Source organism: Elgaria multicarinata, chromosome 2 (genome assembly GCF_023053635.1).
Source record: "Elgaria multicarinata webbii isolate HBS135686 ecotype San Diego chromosome 2, rElgMul1.1.pri, whole genome shotgun sequence".
Taxonomy (NCBI): domain Eukaryota; kingdom Metazoa; phylum Chordata; class Lepidosauria; order Squamata; family Anguidae; genus Elgaria; species Elgaria multicarinata.
In genome coordinates this window covers 36,517,774-36,539,568 of record NC_086172.1, presented here as the reverse complement: position 1 = coordinate 36,539,568, position 21,795 = coordinate 36,517,774, and the positions used below count along the sequence as shown (strand labels likewise).

General features: G+C 42.5%; 1 protein-coding gene across 1 annotated transcript in view; it reads left to right on the top strand.

Annotated features, from left to right (window-relative positions):
* Positions 1 to 21,795, top strand: part of NUP35 (nucleoporin 35) — a 408,778-nt gene that overhangs the window by 121,206 nt on the left and 265,777 nt on the right. The gene's annotated exons all lie outside the window — the stretch shown is intronic.

Sequence of the window (21,795 nt, the reverse complement as noted above, 5' to 3'; positions counted from 1 at the left end):
GTTTTGGAGTACAACTCCCAGAATCCCCAACCATGAGCTATGCTAGCTGGTGTTTATGGGAGTTGTAGTCCAAGCGATATGGAGGGCACCAGATTGGCTCCTCCTAATACTGAGCTAAATGGACCAATGGTCCGACTTGGTATAATTTATATAGTTATTACATTTCTCTACCGCTCAACAGCAGAATCTCTCTTGGTAGTTCAAAACAAGGCAAAGCTTTCTGCCTCAGTATTCCTCTTTTTTGGGCAGGTGGGTATGTCAGCATAGAGGAGTGCCCAAGCTTCTGTCCCCAGCAGTTCTCCAGTACCAGAAAAAGCTCCAGCTCTATGATAAGTGGCTGAGTAAAAAGCCGTTTCTCACAGAGTTGGGTGGAGGATGCGGTCCTGTTTTCTCGGCCCCATCCCCAGGCTGCAAAACTGGGAGGGCATTTTCATGATGCGGCATCACTCCATCTGAAGCATTGAGGGGGAAGCGGGTGACCCACCTGGCCCTTGATTGAGGGAGCTCTGCACAGCTTGCTGCAGCAGGGAAACGTTGGTTAAAATAAGAAAGAGGGATGTGCTGCCGGCACCATTGCTTCCCCCCCCCCTTGACAACTTTGGGATGTTCTCTTTCCCACCACCCTCTTTTCCCATTCCCACTCCCACAAAATGCCTCTCCTTATGTATCGACCTTTAAGCAGATGCTGAACTTGATCAGCTGCGCCTATAGCCCTTTCCATATGTTCTATGAACATGTGAGCAACAATGCAGCAGCAAGCGCCTCTCCTGATTCAGGTATTCTTTTGAATGTGTGCACCTATCCAAGTTGGTTCCTCCCAACCTGCCTTTGCTTTGTTTCTTGATAGAAGTGCCCACGTGTCTGAAAAGGGCACCGCTTTTTAAAACAACGTTTCATCAACTGCTCCTTGGTGGGTTATGTGAGAATGTCTAGTAATGAACTGGGCAGAGAGATGATTCCTAAGTATAGATTTCTATATCTAGTAGCCTTTGCTCTAGAGCAGCCTTCTCTAACATGATGTTCTTTGGTTGTGTTGGATTATAAATCCCATCAGCCTCAGCCAGAATGATCAATGGTCATAATTGATGAGAGTTGTACTCCAAAACATCTTGAGATCACCAGGTTGGAGTAGCATGCTCTACAGCAATCATTTTTAATCTATAACACACACACACACACACACACACACACACACACACACACACACACACACACACGAGTGTTTTCATATATTGCTTTCACCAATAGATGGCAGTAGTAATTGCTTTCTTTTACTATATTTTCTTGACACAATTTGTTCAGCCTTCTGTTCTGCTGTGATGTTATGGGACAGAAACGAGCCTGAATTCTTTTTCTTTCTTTGTGTGAATCTATAATCTGCCAAAGAATTTATATTAGAGCTTGCTGATATACTGTCATTTGTGTTTAGAATAAAACGTCTCAACCACAGTCTGTTTCTCTGCACAGAATCTCACTTTGTCAATAACAATTTCGTACAAGTGTGAGATTGGCTGAAACAAAAGAGACTTGTGAGGTTCAGCTGGGATCAAAAAGCCAGAACGGAGTCCTGGTTTAAGATATCAGAATGAGGAAACTCATAATATTGCTCATGATGTGGCTTGGATCATGCACTTTTATGCTTCACATATTTGATAATAAAAATTACTCTGGTTCTCTATTGTCCTTGGATTATAGAAGAACACAGCCAGGGAGCCATGCTATCTGAACATTGTGGTTCATAGCCTTTTCCATTATAATAATTTATCTATATAGCACCATCTCTGTCCATGGTCCATTGCAGAATAACATAAATGAACAAACAATAAAAAAAGTCCCTGTCTAGAGGGGCTTGCCATCTAAATTTTGAAAGTGAGGGAGATAGCAAAAGGATGGCAGGTAAGGAAGGGTAATGCAGGAAGAAACAAGTATGAGACTTAGGTTTCAGTCCAGTACCCACTTAAATTAAGTAAGTCCAATTAAATTCAATAGGCGGTTATTTCTGAGTAGAGATGTACAGAATTGCACGGTTAAAATGAACTACACATTCAAATAGGTGGTTTAGCCCACCTAACGATATACCATTTCTGAATACCGGAGTATGCAGATATGTCTGCATGCTTTCCATTTCAACAAAACAAACCTTGCACATATAAACTGAGAACAGTGGGGGCAAAGGCTAGAAACACAACACCCTCACATGCTCCGCAGAAGAGTGATCTAGGCACCCTCCACTTTTTGAGGCTCCTATTTGTAGTTACTGCCATGGTTCCTATGAAAGGGAGCTGCGAAAAGTGGGTGGGAGCTTAGCTCTACACTTTCTAGAGTAGCTGGAGACTCAGGGAAGTGTTGAATGGAAGCAGGACACTATCAAGTGTCAGTTCAACACTTAACATCCTGAGGGTCATCTTGCGAAGTGGCCAATCTTGTCCCACCCCCTTTTTGGAGCACTTACTTTTCCGACTTGTCACTCAACAGTGAGCAAATTACCCTATATGAAATCTTGTCAATTTCCTTGTATGTGTCCTAGTACAATTAAGTTCCCTTTGGCAGCTGAAACATACAAGGGCATTGAAAAGACAAGGCTATATAATGGACATGGACATTATATACCGCAACAGACCCCATTTATACAAATTTTGGGGGCTGAAAAAGAGCCGGGGAATGAAAAGGGTCCCTCATTGGAGTGGGGACGGGGACAGGAAGGGCAGGCGAGATGGGTTCTGCCACGAAGGACACTGGGATACCGTCTGGCGATCCGAGGGAGGAGAGGGGAAGAACAAACTATGATGAACCCAATTGGCTATTGGGTGAACAGTGGGTTGTTCCGAAAATAGCCCACAATGTGTAGCTTATTCACAGGGTGGTTCTCTGTGTTGTGTGAACCTGCCCAGTGTCTTGCAGAGAGAGCAAACATGCCCCCATTTCCAGTTGTCTCTAGCACAGTGCTAGGATGGCAGTGCCACATATTTATCTGAATACATAGATACAGTCTGAAAGAAGAATAGGAAGAGTTTTAATTCTCCATATTTCCCTCAAAATAGGTGAATTAGTAGGCAATGTTTACACCGGTATCTACTACTCCCATATGAACCTTCTTGTGCTGCTCTGAACACCTTCTAGGGATGTCCCACTCCTTTGAGTTTGGCTGGCTGGGCTTTTTCCATTGTGGTATAACATTTGTGATGCTCCCTTTCTCAGGAGGCTCGTCTGTTGTGCTGTTTTTCTTTTCTTTCTTATCAATATTTCTATACTATTTCTCATATGCACAAATCCCAAAGCATTTTATAGCAACACCATAAAACAATAGAACAATAGAATAAATACAGAATAATACAATATAAAACAGCTTGTGGAAAGCCAGTGTTGAGCCTGATGTACTGCTGTGGGGAGATTGCATAGTGCTGCCTCAGAGAAGGATGTGAAAACATTCCTTTTTCAGAAAGTATTCCATATGGTCTGCTGTTACTCTTAAGGTGCAATCCTATGCAAGTTTAGACAGAAAACAACCCCTGCAACTCCCAGCTTGCCCCAGCCTGCATATCTTGTTGGGAATGCTGTAAGCCATAGGACTTTTTTTTTCTGAATAAATAAGCGTAAGACTGTCCCCTTAAGGATTGGACTCGATGGCCTTGTAGGCCCCTTCCAACTCTGCTATTCTATGATTCTATGACCATATGAAAAGGAGGACGGGGCTCCTGTATCTTTAACAGATGAATAGAAAAGGGGATTTCAACAAGTGTCATTTGTATGCCTGTAGCACCTGCTGAAATTCCATCTTCATCGCAACAGTTAAATTGCAGGAGCTATACTAAGTGACCAGACACGAAAGAGGGCAGGGCTCCTGCAGCTTTAACTGTTGTGATGAAGAGGGGATTACACCAGGTAACGTGTATGAATGTCCCCACTCCTGTGCTCGTTCATGTGCAATTGTAAACAGTTACTTCTGAGTGAACTTGTTTCTCCGTTGCACATCCTTTCTCAAAGGGACAGGGCTGAAAGGCCGCCCCTTCCAGCTCCTGTGGTCAGTGTATAATTAAATCGACAAACAAAGGTATTCTCTTGACCCCTTCGCTGTACTCAGCAAAGTGCAATTGAAGTTACTTTCAAGTAGACACTTTCAGCCCTCTGCCTTTCCCAGCCCACCCCCAAGCAGCTTTCCCTTCCACCCATCAACAGTGCTCCCAGCAACCCACAATGAGGGCAGTTCATGTCACACAGACCAGGAAAGTTCTATGATGGGATAATCCATCAAAAAAGCAGTTGCGAAAAACACCAGATTTGCAAAAACATCAGGGCTGACTACGGAGAATGATATGCGTCATCTGATTTGGAGGCTGTTTATACATTCTCTTTGTCCCAGGTTGACTCTGAATCCAAGCTGGGTCTTGTCTATACAGCTTGTTTACCCTGACCTAAATATGCATATTCGTGTTTTAGGTTACATGACGCAGCCATCCATTTGCTGCAGCGCCATTTTTTTTACCCGATAATGTACATCTTCACATTTGTGATTTACCGCAACTTTTTGATCACGTCCGACTTTTCACCACGTTATGTCTATGTGTCTTTGGGGGAGTTAATCAGATTTTGACATGTGGGCAGAGTGTTGAGGGTAGGACAATGTGATTGGCCAATGTGTGTGGTTCATTCGCACCGATTTTAGTTTGAAGTTTCTCTGTGGAGCTCCGCAGAGAAAGCTTCTCAAAACAAATTTATTTCTCTATTTATATATTTATTACATTCCTGTACCACCTAGTATGTGAAGCTCTCTGGGTGGTTAACAAAAACAAAGAGGGGAAACAGGCAGCCAGACGAAGATGTGTTCTGCTGCCTCATTCTTCTCTCTGTAGCCGCGTTCCTTTCCCTCTGCTGCCTCATTCCTTCCCCCCTGCTCCTGGTTTTTGTGTTATATGAATCTGTGGAGCTCCGCATATAACATTTATAGCTTCGCTTCTCTCTCCTCCATATATGAATTTGCATTATTAATTGTATTATTAAGGCAACCCAGCATGGGTTTTAGCCAGATACAAGAGTCATGATATACAAACATTACATTACATTACATTATCTCAAGACAACACAGTAGAGATAACGACTATACTTCCTATGAATGAACAAATATCAGTGGGTAGTAGTCTATCCCCTTCATAACCCAATTTATCTTTCCCCCAGTTAGATGGCTATATAAATTCTCCATCGAACAGGAATAGCAATCCCCAGGTGTGGTCCAGCCTGCTTAGCTCCCAGCAAAAGATGATTAAAGCCCTATTTGGCTGCTGGGCAGAGGATATAACATTAATAAAGAACTACTTATATGAAAGTAAGGACCTACTAATCACCCTCACTAACTTTGTATTGGTCAAAAACATAGAGGAAGTCAAGAGTGGTCAAGCCAAAGAGGACAAGCTGGAACATAAACGAATTAAATCAAATTATAAAGCCAGTGATTCGAACACAACCATGATAGATATATCAGAGACAGCCTATCCCAGAAGAGAGGAGACCAACCAAGCTAACAGGAGAAAGAAAGGCAACATCCCACCTCCTAATCATAGGGGCCTGAAATAAAAAAAAATTAAAGGCTATAAACCATAAAGGGAGAAAGAAAACAAAATATGAGACGACCATTCAAGTATAAAAACAAGCCTAAAATGAATTATAATAAACTATTCCGAATACTGGTTGCCCAAGACAAGAACAGAGCAGCACAGCCATTGATCCCAAAGAAGGAAAGGACCATGCAGATAACCGCTCCGGGAGAGAGGAAACTGATACTCGAAAACCAGGATATCTATCCCAACATAGTAAATATAACTGAAATTCAGGACCCGTGGGCACTACTTGGCCATGAAGCCCAACCAAACAAAAAAAGCCTTCAGTTGAGAAGGAAAGAACGTCAGCACCAACGCTCCTATCTGGGGGGAAATCCTCATGGAATTTGCAATTAATGAACTGTACCTTGGTATTTTCCAACTACCCCAAATCAAGGGGGATTCTAACGCAACAAGAGCGAAAATTGCATTTCCTACAGTTGATATCAACCTGGGATGTGAACCCACTTGGGCAAAATATGGAAACAATCCAAAAAATTGAATATCTCTACTATAACTACAAAACAGCACGAGCCCTGGTTACCTTCGCTTCTTCAGATTTGGCAGCTAAGATATATAGAAACAAAGAAGAATACCTAAGACGGGGATTGACAGTGAATAGATATCTCCCCAATGTCCTCATTGGGATCCTCCAGCAGCACGAATGTTCATATTCGTAACATGCCTCAGTCAGATCCCAGGGTTGGTGATCTCATCAACTTAGAGGATACAGCCTCAACAATCGCTCCTGATTACTCGCCCAAGACTTCTGTAACTTTGTATATGCAATAATGCGCATGTACGCATTTATAAGTCACTATAAAAATAAATAAATTCAGGAAATAAATTAGCGTTGCTGCTGCAGTGTGACGCTCTTTACCTACATTTGAATCAATGAAAATTCGGGTTTAAATTTAATGAGGAGCAATCCCGTTGTCGTATAGATGGGGGCCTGGTTATATGACACAGCCAGCAATTCGGAGCCACACCGGGGCAAAGACCCGAAGATGCAGAGCAGAAAAGTCAGGGACTTACCTCGACTTTTCCAGCCCGAGCGAGGTCAGCACGGCTCTTCCATATCTATCCTTACTCAGGCGCTGCTCCGGGGGTGTGCCTGGGTGGAAAGCAACCTGCCATTAGTTGCCAGAAGCCGTGGGAGGGGTGAGCCCTGCGAGCCTCATGGCTGCTGGAAAACCTGCTCTGTCCCCCTTCGTATGTATAACTTGCTGCCACCCTGCATCAGCAACGCTGTGAAGACCGTCCTCTGATCAACTTTGAGGCACAGTAGAAGCCCCATGTAGCTGGACTTCCAGTGAGCAAGCAGGCACTGGCATCTCCTGCCTACCCTTCAGCTCTCTCAGAAAGTGAGCTACTAGAAGAGCTCTGCAAATGTAACTGTGTTACGTGTACATGGGTCAGCACCTGGTTTAAAACCTCCTGCATTTGTACTTTTCAAGGAAAAGTTTCAAAATGTGGCCCTTTGACCTCTTTGCATCTATCCCCAGGATCCAGAAGCATAGTTCAGAGGACTAATATTTATTTCAGAGGGAAAATGTGCAACACTCCGATTTTCAAGATATTTACGTGTTTCTATTGATCTTTTGAAAGCCCAGCATTCACTGGCTTCCTGCTGTGTTTTAAGTTTAATAATCAGCTTTGTAATTAAAGTCATATTTACGTTCTTTCATCTGTACTCAGAACTGCATCAGTTCCCCCCCCCCCCGAAACTGCAATGATTTCATCTAAGAGCATATTCAGTGTATTTAAATGGGCCTGAGCACCATTTTTTTGGGTGGAGAGGCATGATATAAATTTAATAAAGAAACAAACTACTATTTTGGAGCAAATAGTGAACTGAAGTTTAGATGGCCCTAGGCCCAATAAAGATGAACTGCCCTAAGTCAAGTGGTAAGGCTTTCGACCACAGTTGTGCTTGGTGATCTGTATTAATGAAAGCACAGTATGGTTTCCCCTTCCATCACAAATGCTAATGCAGGAGTAGGTGACTTGATGCTTTCCAGATGGTTTTGATTTCAACTCCCAGTAGCCCCAGCCACCACAGTTAATGGTCACAGATTATGGGAGTTGTAATCCCAAACATATGGAGGACAAACACACACACACACACACGCACGCAATGCTTTCATACACTGCTTGGGACCCCAATACCTGACAGAACGCCTCTTCCAACATGAACTTACCCGTACACTACACACAACATCTAAGGTTCTCCTCTGGGTGCCTACTTCAGGGGAAGCTTGGAGGATGGCAACAGAGAGGGCCTTTTCTGTGGTGGCCCCCCAATTATGGAACGATCTCCCCAATGAGGCCTGCCCGGTGCCAACATTGTTATCTTTTCGGCGCCAGGTTAAGACTTTCCTTTTCTCCCAGGCATTTAACAGCATATGTTGAGTTTTAACTGACTCCAAAACGAGCTTTGGCCTGGCTGAGTGTTTAAACATAGTTTTAAATGTTAGCTGTTTTTATGTTATTGTTTTAAATTTTGTATATTGATTTTTAATGTTCAGTCTTTTTAATCTAATCTTTTTAATCTTTGTAAACCGCCCAGAGAGTTTTGGCTATGGGGCGGTATATAAATGTAAATCATCATCATCATCAAGCAACACTGTTCTAATGTGTGCTAAAGGATAATAGCTTATGAAGTGGCAAGACTTCTCCATATAACCACAGTTAGTTGTTTGTTTGTATTAGTAAGGCATGGCAAGTGGCATTAACCAGTTTGCACTCAGTGACCCTGCTCAGACGACACGCTAAGCCACTGTGGTTAAGCAGTTTGAGCTAAACATTGTTGCTTAGCGTGTCATTCCTAACCATGGTGGCTACATAACCACAGTTAAACATGCTCACTAACCATTCGCTGCAAAAGGGTTAGCGGCCTAACGATGGCTTAGCGTGTTGTCTGAACAGACCCAGTGGGGGAAATGAAGCACGGTGGCTTATTTCCATCACCAGGGGCGAGTCTACACTGTAGCTTACAATGTTATTTCTTGCCTTTGTTCCATTGTTGATTATAACATTACTGTTTAACGGAGCTCAGTAGCGTTACTTACCTTTTCCTGTAACGTTATACCGAAGCACACTGTTAGTTGCCCCGTTGTCTGATCCTTGATCCTGTCCTTTCTATGATCCTCCCAATGCCCAGACTGTCTCTTCTCACTTCCATTTCTTGTGTTTTCTGCACCTACTTTTTCATTCCTTTATGCGCATGCTCCTAATTTGAAATCTTTGTGGCGGGAGTTCTGGAGAGAAGTATTGTCTGTTGAGGATTGTCAGAGTTTGGTATTGAGGATAGTGCAGTGATGGCCGGTGATAGGAATGTCTTCAATCTTTCAAATTTCTTAAACTTGATTACTGTGGCATTACATGCCTTGGAGATGGCGATTAATGCATTGCAAGATTTGGATGACGAGCAGTGCATGATTAGCAGGTCTAGGAATGCCTTCCGGAAATCTTACCAGCGAAGGATGGCTTGCCTTGTTGCTCGTTTTAACCTCAACATGAGTGACATGGCAAAAATGTCCAAATTTATAACTTTTCCTGTTGTCTTCTGCCACTACTGGGCGATACCCACCAGCAAAGACTGGTGAGAAAACTTTGTTTTAAAGGTTTGGAGTGATGCCCAGTGGATTGAAACCTTCCGGATGAGTCGTTCCACCTTATTTGAAATCGTAGCACTGTTAATGCCTTCTCTCCTCCGAAAAAGCACTGCAATGAGAGAACCTTTACCCGCTGAGAAGAAGTTGGCCATATCTATCTGGAAACTGGCAAATCCTGGTTATTACAAGAATGCTGCGGATCTTTTTGGAGGCAATAGTTTTTGTTGAGTTTTGTCTTGCCATCAAAGAAAAGCTGCTGAAACAGACAGTTTGCGTTGGCAACCTTCCTAAGGTAAATTCCATTTTTTTTAAATTAATTTTTTAAAATTTAAATAATGTACGCGCATATGCACATATGTTAATACTTGTTATTATAAACGTAATGAAAGATGTGCACATGCGCATATGTGATTTATTTAGAGAATTTTTTTTCTTGATTTTCTTAAAAATGTCAGCCAGACATGTTGGATTCTGGCAGGATGGTGAGGTACGTTTACTTCTAAAATACTTCAAAGAGAGTGGAGAGGCCAAGAGATTAATGCATAGCTCCTCTTTAAGAACAATTAATATTTTTAAAGAGGCAGTAGTGCAGTTGCGTAAAAATGGTTACAAACATACCGCTCTTCAAGCACGAACAAAATTTAAGTGTGTAAAAACTTTCTTCTACAAAAGCATGGAGGAGCATGGGGGTCATCTCTCCAGAGCCTTACTGTAGCAGTTTGCTGCAAGTCACGAGGAAAAGAAACGGTTGCTGCTGGCACGGAGAGGAAGTTGTCTAAAACAGGAAGGGGATGTTGGGGGAAATAAGTAGTGTTGTACAAATTCCTCCATGCAGATAAACACAAGCATGAGCTTTGAATCTTTAGTGCTTTATTTTAGAGAAGTCTTTCAAAACAAAACAACCATCAACTGATAACAAAGTAATTGTCTCACCATAAATCATAGCAAGCATAACAGCTTTACGGTTCTTCTTGGCAAAAGTTCTCTTTACATCAAAACAGCATACTCTTTTCCCCGGCAACAGCTTACACCACACACTGCTGTGAAAGAGCGAGCCTTTTACTTACTTCACTCAATCACCAACAGGTGTTCTGAGCTTGCAAGTCTCTGCCAATTATCTGACATTAATTACTGTTAAGGTTAACACGAAAACCTGACAGGGGAGTGGAGGATCAGGTGGCATTGGATGTAGAATGCGACAGGGAAAATAGCGAAAGAAGAGAGCACATTGAAACCTGAACAACGCTGCAGAAGGGTAACAATGGAAAGGTACAACGTAACATAAGTTAACTGTACAATGTAATAAGCAACGAGTCATGTGACCACTGACGTCATCAGAGCCAAATGTACCGTTATAAAGTAGTGTAGATTCCCACACCATGTGTTCTGGTCACCTTTGCATAATTTTCCTTGCCGTGCAAACTCTGCAAAAGTAGCTTGTTTCCATGGTTAACAAGCCACCCCAGGACCCTAAAACAGCCCATGTATTCTGGGTGGCTTGTTAACTATGGCAACAAGCCACTCTTACCTGGTTCACATGACATGGCAAGCTACATCAGCCAGGGTAATTATGCAAATCCCCCTGCATGTGACCTGTGCACACGGCAGAGGAATTAAGTCGCCATAGCTTATTTTTCATATGATGATCATGTGATTCTGGCCACTGAGTGGGGAAGTACATCCACGAACTATAACATCCTGTGCTTAGAGTTGTCTTATAGGGAACATCTTGACTATTCTGGTTTTTCTTCACAGTTTTCAGAGTGTTGTTTATGTATTTTGAGAGATTTAGATATTTTCAGTATTTGTGAGGTTTTGTTTTTTTAAAATATTCACTGATGTTTTACTGGTCTGTTTGTGGAGGTTTTGCCTAGGAAGAATCCATGCATGCAGTTCTGAAGTTTCAGTCCTGTGTGGTAAAGGGGTAAGATGAGGTGTTCATATTTATGATCCATCTTGATTTCAAGGCATAAATTGAACATTATTACAGAGGTGAGAGGTTGCCTTATTTTTTGCTTGTTGGTGTGTTTGTGCAAAGCTTTGACATTTTTCAATCGCTGGCCGCGATAAAGGTGCGGAATATGGGGGGAATGCGCCAGCGGTCAAAAGCCACCTGGTACTGACAGTAGGAGACATTTTATACTAATACCTCATTTCTTCCAGGAAACACATGCGTATGTCACAATCGCAAATAACCTTGTCCATACAAGGTTCGATAATCAAAAATAATTGAACAATGTACGGATTAAATGTAATAGAGGTTTTAATACACTTAAAAGCAACTATCTTCAAATGGCCAGGGTTCCCCCCACCCCACCCTAATAGAAAGAGAACAACTCTAAGGAGAGGGAAGAGGTTTTATTGACTTCTTTGAAACTGAACCATTATCAGCATTTACAAATGTTTCGGTAATCTATTAACCATCTATTTACCTAAACGAAGAACCAGAAAGCACTGGCATGGAGGCAATGCTCCCTGCCCTGCCCCCTGCCATCTTCTTGGGCTTCTGGCACCAATCAGGAAATGCCCAGGAACGCCTCCGCCTCGATGATGGAGAGAGGTCAGATGGTGGAAGGGCCGAGTTCGACTCGCTCCAGCCTAAAAAGTTGGGGTAAATGCGGAGCTTTGTAGGGAAGCCCTGCGGTGACTTTGAAGTAGCTGCTGTGTTGTATAACCCCCCTGGAGTGATGATTTGTAGCATAGGTGCAGGAGCCAAATCCAGCCATCTGAGCATCCCCAGGTGGCCATTGTCCCTTCTTCGGGTCTCACATTTGGCAGCTTCCCAGCTTTTGTTCCTCCCCGCCAATTCGAAAAAGGTGGAAAGCTTAGGGGTGTCTCTGCAACACCGCTTTGTAGCCGACGCCCCTCAAGATGCTGCAGCATCACTGCTGTGAAGCAGAACCACAGGCTAACCAGCCGGAAAGTCACAGAGCTAGCACAGCCATTCGGCTCATCAAACCCACCCTGTGTTCCTGTGCGTATCCTGGATGGTGGGTGGATGGGAAATCACAATTAGGTTTGGATCTGTCCCCAGCAACGCCCACTGGGCTTAACCTGAACCGAGGCCACCACCATCAGACGGAGAAACAACATGGTGACCTCAGAGCAACAAAATAATTGTGCTAAAAGCACACCGTGAAAAAGCATAGTTTGGGGGTAAAAGCCCGACATGGTGTGAGTTGGCAGCTGTGTCATATAAACAACGCAGCACCATTCTGCAGCCACAACGGGGTAAACAGGTTTTATAGACACCTCCTTAGTGACTGCCAGTAAGAGCTTTAAGCTAAAATATGCTGGTATTTTTAGCATTGGTGTGTGGCCCCAAAAGCTTCTCTGAAATGGAATTTGACCTTTAGGCTGAAAGGAGTTCTGCAGTCCTGATTTAAAATTCAGAGTAATGATTTATAATTATCTTAGTGGATGATTGGCTTAGATAGGTGATTCAGTTTTGTTATGAACTTTTCTAATATTCGTGACTTTGACATTATGAGTTTCCTTTTTAAAATGCTCCAAATCCCAGTTTTTGGGAGCCAGCACATATGGATTTAAAGTAATAGTTAAATTCTGGCTGTGTTCCTAATAAGCCAAGTTCTGTCCTGATTCTGCTAGCCTTGCTTCTATCTTGTGACCAAGGGAACAATATTTTTGCTGTAAGAAGTCGGCAACCTCTGATAACAAAAGTGTGCACAAAGCTCACTGAATCCTGGCTGTAATAAAAAATATTGGCCAGAATTCTTGATAGATATTTCTATTAGGTCTCTTTGTTACACATCCCTGCAATTCCAACCCCCCCCTGCCCATTTCCATGATCTATTGTTATCCTACATTGTGATCTTCATTTGCTGATCCAGCACTTATTTTAACCTTTGCAACCTCATTTAGTAAAGCTACTTTATGTCATTATAATTATAATTCTCTGCATGAAAAAGTGCTTAGCGACATCTGCTCCAAATTGGGGGTTTTGTTGTTGTTGTTTAATGAACATGAAATGCTCTCTCGCCTATCACTTTTGTTGGGCTGAAAACGACCCCCCCCATTCTTAATATTTTAATTACATCCCTTCCCTCCTCTTTCTCCTCCTCTTCCACCACTGCTAGGATGATCTCCATAATTGTTATTTTGAGTGGATGTAGCATAAACAGAACATAGCAAGACTTCATTTGAGTACACACTAGTGGTAAGACTCAGGTGTTGGGAGACTAAGGGCCACAGTTTATTAATTTAGACAAGAAATCTGGAGCAAAATATTCCTTGTGGGGGATCTGACTGAGGCAAGAGTTCCTCTTCTTTCCATTCCTCTTACCCGGGCGAATCTGACTTGTCCCAGTTTGAAGCCAGTGTATTATCAGCTTCATTTCCTCAGGCCACACCTTTTGTTGGAGAGGGTGGTTGTCACAGATCTCTAAAGTTTTATATATGTAATCCGATTAAGCCCCATAGAGGGCCCTTTCCTTGTCCCTAGAGCAGTCATTTCAGGCGGCACATGCTGGGAGGTGACAGCAAGATGTTGCAGAAGACTGTGGTGTGGCACACAGCCTACCTTGTGCTCTCTAAGCTAGCCTGCTGTCTCCACATGTGGTGGAACATGCAGTCCCATCACTAGTGCTGAAGAACACTTCAACTGCCAGTCCAGTCAGCTTCTGTACATACATTGGGAAGCAGCGCCATCTTGTTCTCTGCCTCAGGTAGCAAAATGCCTTGCCCTAGAGTCCCACAGCCCTAAGGTGCCGGTCACCTACTGCCCTTCCATTCTGCATTATTCTGCCACAGCAAAGGAACACCGTGAGGTTCAGGATGTAATTCTGAAGGCAGATCTCTAAGAAAAATAGCATCGGCCTCATCAGACAAATGGATATTGTCAGGCTGGTATACGTGCTCCATCTCAACTTGATGCCAAGATGGGGCAGATATCCATCCAGCCCCCGAGTGTGGCACTCTGCAATTCACGGTTGGCCTTCCATGCCCAACAGCTCGGACCTGATATGTGAATGCTGTTCCATCGCCTCAGAATGTTCCTCAAGTCCTCTAAGGCCTGTAAGGTCAGGGCCCTGCCTGTTAACAGGCTGAGGTCATTCCTATCTGAGGTGGCTGGTTGCTCCAGCTGAATGTGGAGCCAATGCGTGCCTAACCTGCTGAGACACTTCGCTGGAAGCTGAAGCCAGTTTTGTGAGCCATGCAGCTGGCCACAAAGATCATACTATGGCAGAGTGAGATTATTATTTTTATCTTTGGTGTAGGTGGGGAATGATTATCTGTTCAAATACCATGTTATTTTTTTTAATATAATCAAATTTAACAATACATTAAAAGCTTTAAGATATCAATAAGAACATCCATATATCTCCATCCTGATTGCAATGCCATGTTAGACAGTGTTTTTGTAACTTAGGACTGGTGCCATATATTTTACTGCCTGAGGTGAAGGACAAGAACACATCCCCCACCCCCACCCCCGGTCAATTGTTCATATAGAAGCCAACCAGGCTGGCAATTGAGCATTACTTCCTCACTCATGACAAGACACCAGTGTCCTCCAGTACACCTGAGAACAGCAGGCTAGCTTAGGAGGCATAGGACAGCCCACGTGGCACAAGCAGCTCTGTCCTGCAACACCTTGTAGCTGCCTCCTCCCCTCTGCCCCAGCATCCACCTCCGGAGGTGGCCTAATCCGGCCCTGTCAGAAACTCCTCTCTCTGCACCTGCTCCTAGCAATCACTCCTCTGGCCCTAGGCCTTGTTCCAGGTTTCCCTCCACTCCCTTTTCTTGTGCTCTTGGCTTCTGTTACAACACAGGCTCTTTACAACAGGCCTGTCCGCGGACACTCCCTGCTCAAGCTAAGTGCCACCACTTTATGAGCCTGAGGTGAGGGACAAACATCACCTTTCTATGTGGAGAAAGGGGTTAAACAGCAATAATTTCAGGAATAAAATAATGCACTGTGAATTGTCAGAACGGGTGTTATATGTATATAACTGCAGATGATAAATGCCAAGGAGACACGTGGAGTTTTTGTGGTAGTAAAACAAACTAAATAAAAAATTATTTCAATGTTCACAAACTTTGATTCATAATAAAACTTTTCAGACCCTTGTTAAAACCTCTCATCCAATCCTTTCTCTCTTCTCATACACGCTTTCCTTTCTCTCACACCTTCACTCTTGAACTTTCTTTATGTTCAGGATTGTTTAATATACACCAACTGACTATCTGCACACTACACTCAAAAGACAACCCTCTTTACCCTGATCCTCCAATTCTCCCCTTGAACCAAAGTATTTTAAAAACACGCCCCCCCTTATCACCTCAGTCATTCCCTTATATATCCTCCTCCCCCTTCCTAAGATATTCAATCTCCACCCACTCAGGTCAATATTCTAAACACAATAGACTTTCAAATTCTAGACATATATTAGGGAACTGACTTGTGGGGTGTAACGCCAAAGCTTCCTCGCCCACAACAGCTGCCCTGCTTCTCAGTCCCCCTGTCTTTGGGCTCCCCCCTTCCTCCTGCCCTTGGACTCTGTGCAACTCTGCTCCCCCCCCCCAACTTCTTCCTTCTCTGTGGCTGTGCTGATTTTCAACATCAGAGCAACAGAAACTTCTCTCTCAGCACTTACATTTGTATTAGAAAAAAGTTGGTGGAAAGCAGAACAGATTATTCCATTATGGCAGTGGTATAATTTTGGCACACAAAAGATAATAGGCATTTTTCATCTGCCTTTCCAGATATAGTTGTGGGAAACGGGAGGATGCATACTGAACAAATGAGCAACCCAGTTGGCTTTATGATGATGGAAACAGAGAAAAAGTGCATAATTACCAGACTGTGTTGATTAGTTGTTTCTTTAGGATCCAGGGCAATGCAACATCTTTTTTACTTCATTTACATACGCGCACGTGCGCACGTGCGCGCTGCGCGCACACACACACACACACACTCATATTCAGCACGAGAACTTTCAGGTGCAGAGCCCCTGATCTGGATTGGGACCATAGCATAGGGGGTAGCAGGGCATTTGAGATCTGGATCAGGGGCTTTGTGCCTACACTAGAATACAAAAATGAAAAGAGGGCATAGGTGCTAGATATACATTTAAAATAATGTCTGTTTTGGCCTTCGTTACGTTTCTTTGCTGTCATATCAGTTTTGATAGTTTCTCTTCTTCACAGTGGCTCTGCAGACAATGTGTTGGATGTGATGTAAAAATGAATGTTTCTACAATTTTTTTTGGTGTTTTTTAAAGCTGATTCTACCTGCCTGACCAAGCTATTCTCAAGTCTCCATTATGCTCCAGGGCCCCCCATTCATGATCAAGACAGGGGTGTTTGAAAGTACCAAGGATAACAATGGACTTAGAGCAGCCATCCCCACCCTGAAGTCCCCCAGATGTATTGGAAGTGTGAGGGTGTGAAGGTACTTAATAATAATAATAATAATAATAATAATAATAATAATAATAATATATTTGTTACTAGCCTCTCCCTCTGGATCGAGGCACGGTACAACACAAATAAAAACACCATAAAATACATACAACTAATTCAAATGTTTAAAACCAGTGCATCATTAAAAGCAGCACACCATTAAAAAAGGCATCTTAAAATTCTGGGTAGACCTGCCGGAAGAGATCAGTCTTTACAACTTTCTTAAATTCTGGAAGACTGTTAAGTTGATGAATCTCTCCTGGCAAGCCATTCCACACACTGGGAGCGGCAGAAGAAAAGGTCCTCTGGGTAATAGTTTTCAGCCTCGTTTTTGTTGGCTGGAGTAAATTCTTCCCAGAGGACCTGAGTGTGCGGGGCGGATTGTATGGGAGAAGGCGATCCCGCAGGTAGTCTGGACCCAAACCATGTAGGGCTTTAAAGGTGATAACCAACATTTTATACTTCGCCCGGAAACTAATTGACAGCCAATTAGCATGTGTTTAAGGTTTAAAGCAGCCTTCCCCAATGTGGTTATTTCCAGATCAGTTGGACTTCACCCTCCCTTAATCCTCACCAGCATGGCATGTTAAAATAAAAAGGTCTTAGCATCTCACCTGACATTTATCCAACCAATCATGCTTCTGAAAGTGGTGGGACACATGGCATAGCTTTTGATATTGAATGCAGTGGGCAGACAGGATCGTATAGGAGGAGCTTCAGCTATTGGGAGGTATAAAAATGTAATAAATAAATAAATAAATAAATAGGAGGAGGCACTTGGAATTGTGCCCAGAAAGGAATTAATGATCAGTGTGTGTGTGTGTGTGTGTGTGTGTGTGTGTGTGTGTGTGTATATATATATATATATATATATATATATATATATATATATATATATAATATTAACAAATAGAAATAGATCTGGCTACTGCATTTTCCTGCAGCTGAAGCTCTGGAACACTTTTCCCATGCAGTCCCATGCAGAGCATTTTTCAGTAATCTAATCTGGATGCGACCAGGGCAAATGTGATGGAGGGTAAATCTGACATTGGCCAGATCTGCTTTATCCAGGAAGGATGTAGCTGGTGCGCCATCCTAAGCTGTGCAAATGCACTCCTATCCATATCATCACCTGAGAGGCCAGGTCCAGAAACACTGCCAAGCTGTAGACTCAGCCTTTCAAAGGAGTACAATGCATCCATAAAAGAGATACCTGGTTCAGCTCTCCTACTGACCAACAGCAACTCTGCCTCATTTGGATTAAGCAAGGTACCACTATGGTAGATATGACACCAGAACTCAACATTTCTCCTTCAAGTACAATTCTGTAGCTCCTTGACCCCTTGCTGATGTATTTCTTGATAATGCATATCAACCAACAACACCATTTGGAGAGTCAGTCTCAGCAGCCATGCAAAACTGCTTAGCCTGAGTGAGCCCTTCAAAAACCAATAGCAACAAAACAACAACACCCACTTTTAGTGTTCCTTTGTATAACTCTTACAGGCATTGTGATATTGGAAAGAAATTCTTCATAGCTCAATAAAAACTATTAAGAAAATCAATCCCAATTCAAAAGACCCTGTAAACATCCATTTTCATCAGACAGAGGGGACGTGCAGTTGCTATTACTAAAAAGATGTAATTTGGAATGATGTTCTGATGATTCAACTTTGCTGATGTTGCAAATGGGTCAATGTTAAAATCATGGTTCTTGAAGCATTATTGTTGTAGTTGTTGTTGTTGTTGTTGTTATTGTTATTAGGAACAAGCAAAAATTCTCATAAGTGGCCAATCCTAAAATAAGGTAACATTCTCTCTCTGTGTGTGTGTGTGTATGTGTGGCTATTAAGCATATCAAACATTTGTATTTCCAGCAACAATGAACTAATGGAAAATAGCATTCTGTCATGCACTGCTGCTACAGCCACACAGTATAATGGATTTTAGGCTGATTACAATTCAGCCTTTCAACAGGATTAAATATGATCAAAGGTTTTGGATTTAGAACCAGGTGACTTAAATGACTGCAAATGCATTCTTGTATTTAAGACGTTTTACTTTCTTTTAAAAAAATAAATACACCACAGCTCATTTCTTGTTAATCATGAGATGAAGACTCCTGCCTGTCTTTATACACCTGTCTAATTATGTATGGATATATTCAGACTGTTATATCCACACACTATATGAAGAGCTCTAAGGGTGTTTTTTTTAGCTCCACATTTAAGTTATTACTTAGATTAACCATATCTTTTTCTTTCTTTTTAAAAAGAAGTATTAAATAAGGGAAACATTCTTTTTCTCTCCATTTTGGGCCTAAGCAACGGATTTAGTGTTATTTTGTTGAAAACTGAATACAATTTCTGTAATATGAAATCCTGCTCATATGATGCTGGGCACATTAATTAAAAAACTTCCATACCCATCTGAAGTTCCATGGACTCAGCCTCATGAATGTATGTGCAACATTAATGCACCATGATTGTGTATTCCCAAGTCATGGGTCCATAGTGTGCAAACATTATTCCTGACTATTGGTCACTCTGGCTGGGAATGATGGGAGTTGAAGTCCAAGACATCTGGAGGGCATCATGTTGGCATCATCTACCTCTCACTAGCCCTTGGAGGTTCAGTTGGAAGTCTGGGACTGGTGAAGAAACAGTACCATGTGTTGGACAAAACTGATAGGACGTGGTAGTAGAAATGCCACTGAAAATGTGTGTTTTTTAAGGTGAATTTGGAAGGCCCTGCTTGGGATAAATGTCAGAGGAATTTTGATGGGAGCAAAATTGCAACATTTCTCACATGGTGAGGGAGAGAGAAAGAGGTGATCTTCACATTCCTAATCTAGGCTACCATAGTAAGCTACATAAATACTAGTGTTTAATTTTTTTCTTTACTCCACTATTTTCTTAGCCACCATCTCTGAGAAGGAGATTTAATTGTAATTGATGTAACATCTGTAGTATGACTTGCTCTTCATCTTCCTTAACTGAAACATCCAAATGCATTTAATTCAGGAGGCCTTATGATAGGATGGAAAGAACTCTGTATTAAATCCTGGCTATACCTGTGACCTGGTCATGATGTGGTCAAGGGGATGGGCTGCCCCTCCCCCAATCACTCCTTTTCCTAGTCCATTCCATTGAGAGCCGTAAATAGGCACTTTGTTATTGCTGCCTTAATTCGCTTCTCTGTTGTTTCGTTAATTAGCTTCGCTGATACTGTGCTAGTTCACTTCTCTGACGGTGTGTTATTTAGCTTCTCTGATGTGTTATTTAGGCCATAGCTAGACCTAAGGTTTATCCCTGGATGATCCAGGGGTCAAACCTGTTCATCTAGGTGACACACAGGGGATCCAGTGATCAGGCAGGGGTGAACCCTGGATGATCCCAGGATAAACCTTAGGTCTAGCTGTGGGCTTAGCTTCTCTGATGTTTGGAGTAAATAGGGTAGGAAGCTATAACTCAGTGACAGTTTTCAGGAATGGGGCAAAATTGGGGTGGTGGGATGCTCTCAAGGGGTGGGCCTGCCCCTTCGCCTTGCCCCCATCACTCCTTTTGCTAGCCCTTTCTGTTATTTAGCTTTTCTGATCCTGCATTAGTTTACCCCAATCCCTAACTGAAATGGCGCATTTCTGGAGGGAGCTTTTATTCTTTACTTTGCTGTTGCACAGCTGCACATCTCCACTTCATAAAAACAGAGGTCTGCTGCATTAGTTCCATCCCAATCCCATTCATACAACGTAGCAGGGGGAGCCTGGAGAGGGGCAGGTAACAAGCCTCTCTCATTGATGTTGGTTATACCCCATCCCCACAGTATGTTTTTCCTGGCACTGAAAACCTGGGTTTTAGGGACGACTGGCTACATCGTTTATCTGACAGAGCAGAGCCGATTTCATCATACTGCAGAGAATGAGAGCAATGTGCTTCCCTCCTGTGCTCATTAAGATTAGGGCAGGGACAAAAATCAGCCATAAACTACTCACCTACCAGTTATTCCTAAATAGCATTCTTCCAGACAGATGGCTTCTAGCATCAAAAGACATCATTCCATTTTTCTTGCCTTAATGAATTTTCTGGGAAAGGAAAACTATGGAAGAAGCAATGGGAAAACATGGAAGGGTTACAAATGGAAGTGTCCTCTGGACCCCCTTAAAATCCCATGTTTGAAGCAGGGTAATTGCATGATAAAAGCCTTATCTAGAAGCACTCATAGTCCATTTACCCAGTAGTTATGTAACCTGAAAAAAGGGCAAGGAAGTGATTTTTAAAAATTAGGGCTATAGCTGGCTGGTAGAGAAATTAATCTTTGTATTGATGCATGACGTAAAATATCACTAACATGGGACAAGCATTATGTAGCCTAATCTACCTCACAGGTTTGTTGTGCGAACAAAATCGAGAACAAGCTTAAAGCACTTTATACACCGAAGAGTGAAAAAGAAATTATTAATACAAATTCTGATTGTCTCAGATGTTAGTCACATTATTCCATAACTGATTCCACATAGACTATTTATCCATTTTGTTTACATGTATTTATTGCATACAATTGTTTTAAGCAGCTGTTGGAAACACAGATACTGAAAAATGGATGAAGCATTTTCAGTCCTAATTACAGCTGGAATATTTGCAAACATCAAGTGCAATTTGGACAAAGAGCATTCATGCAGAAAAGTGACACTACCATAAAACACACACAAAAACCCAGAACAGCTAATTATCACTATAGATACCTATTTATTAGAAGTGAAGGATGGGAAGATGTATTGAAAAAAGGCATTATGAGAGTGCTGACAACACGAAATGAGTAAAAGATGGAAAGAATGAGCATTTGAAGGTTATTTTGACAAATCATTTTTTCATGTTTAGTGATGCAAAATGAAAAAGCCCTCTCTCTCTCTCTCTCTCTCTCTCACACACACACACACACAGGCCGTTGCTAGACAGGGCTGTAGCATGCGTTACATACCGTCGTCGGCTTTACAGATCCACATGACGTTCACCGGGATCCGTGTTCATCCTGTGGTGAAACCTCTGTTTTCCTGTGTTTTATGAAATGGCTTTAAGTGCAGCTTTTTCTGTCGGCACGTACTAATTTGGATACGGGAGGTGGAGGTGTGGGACGAAATGAGGTCAGCGCAGTTTCCGGCGAGG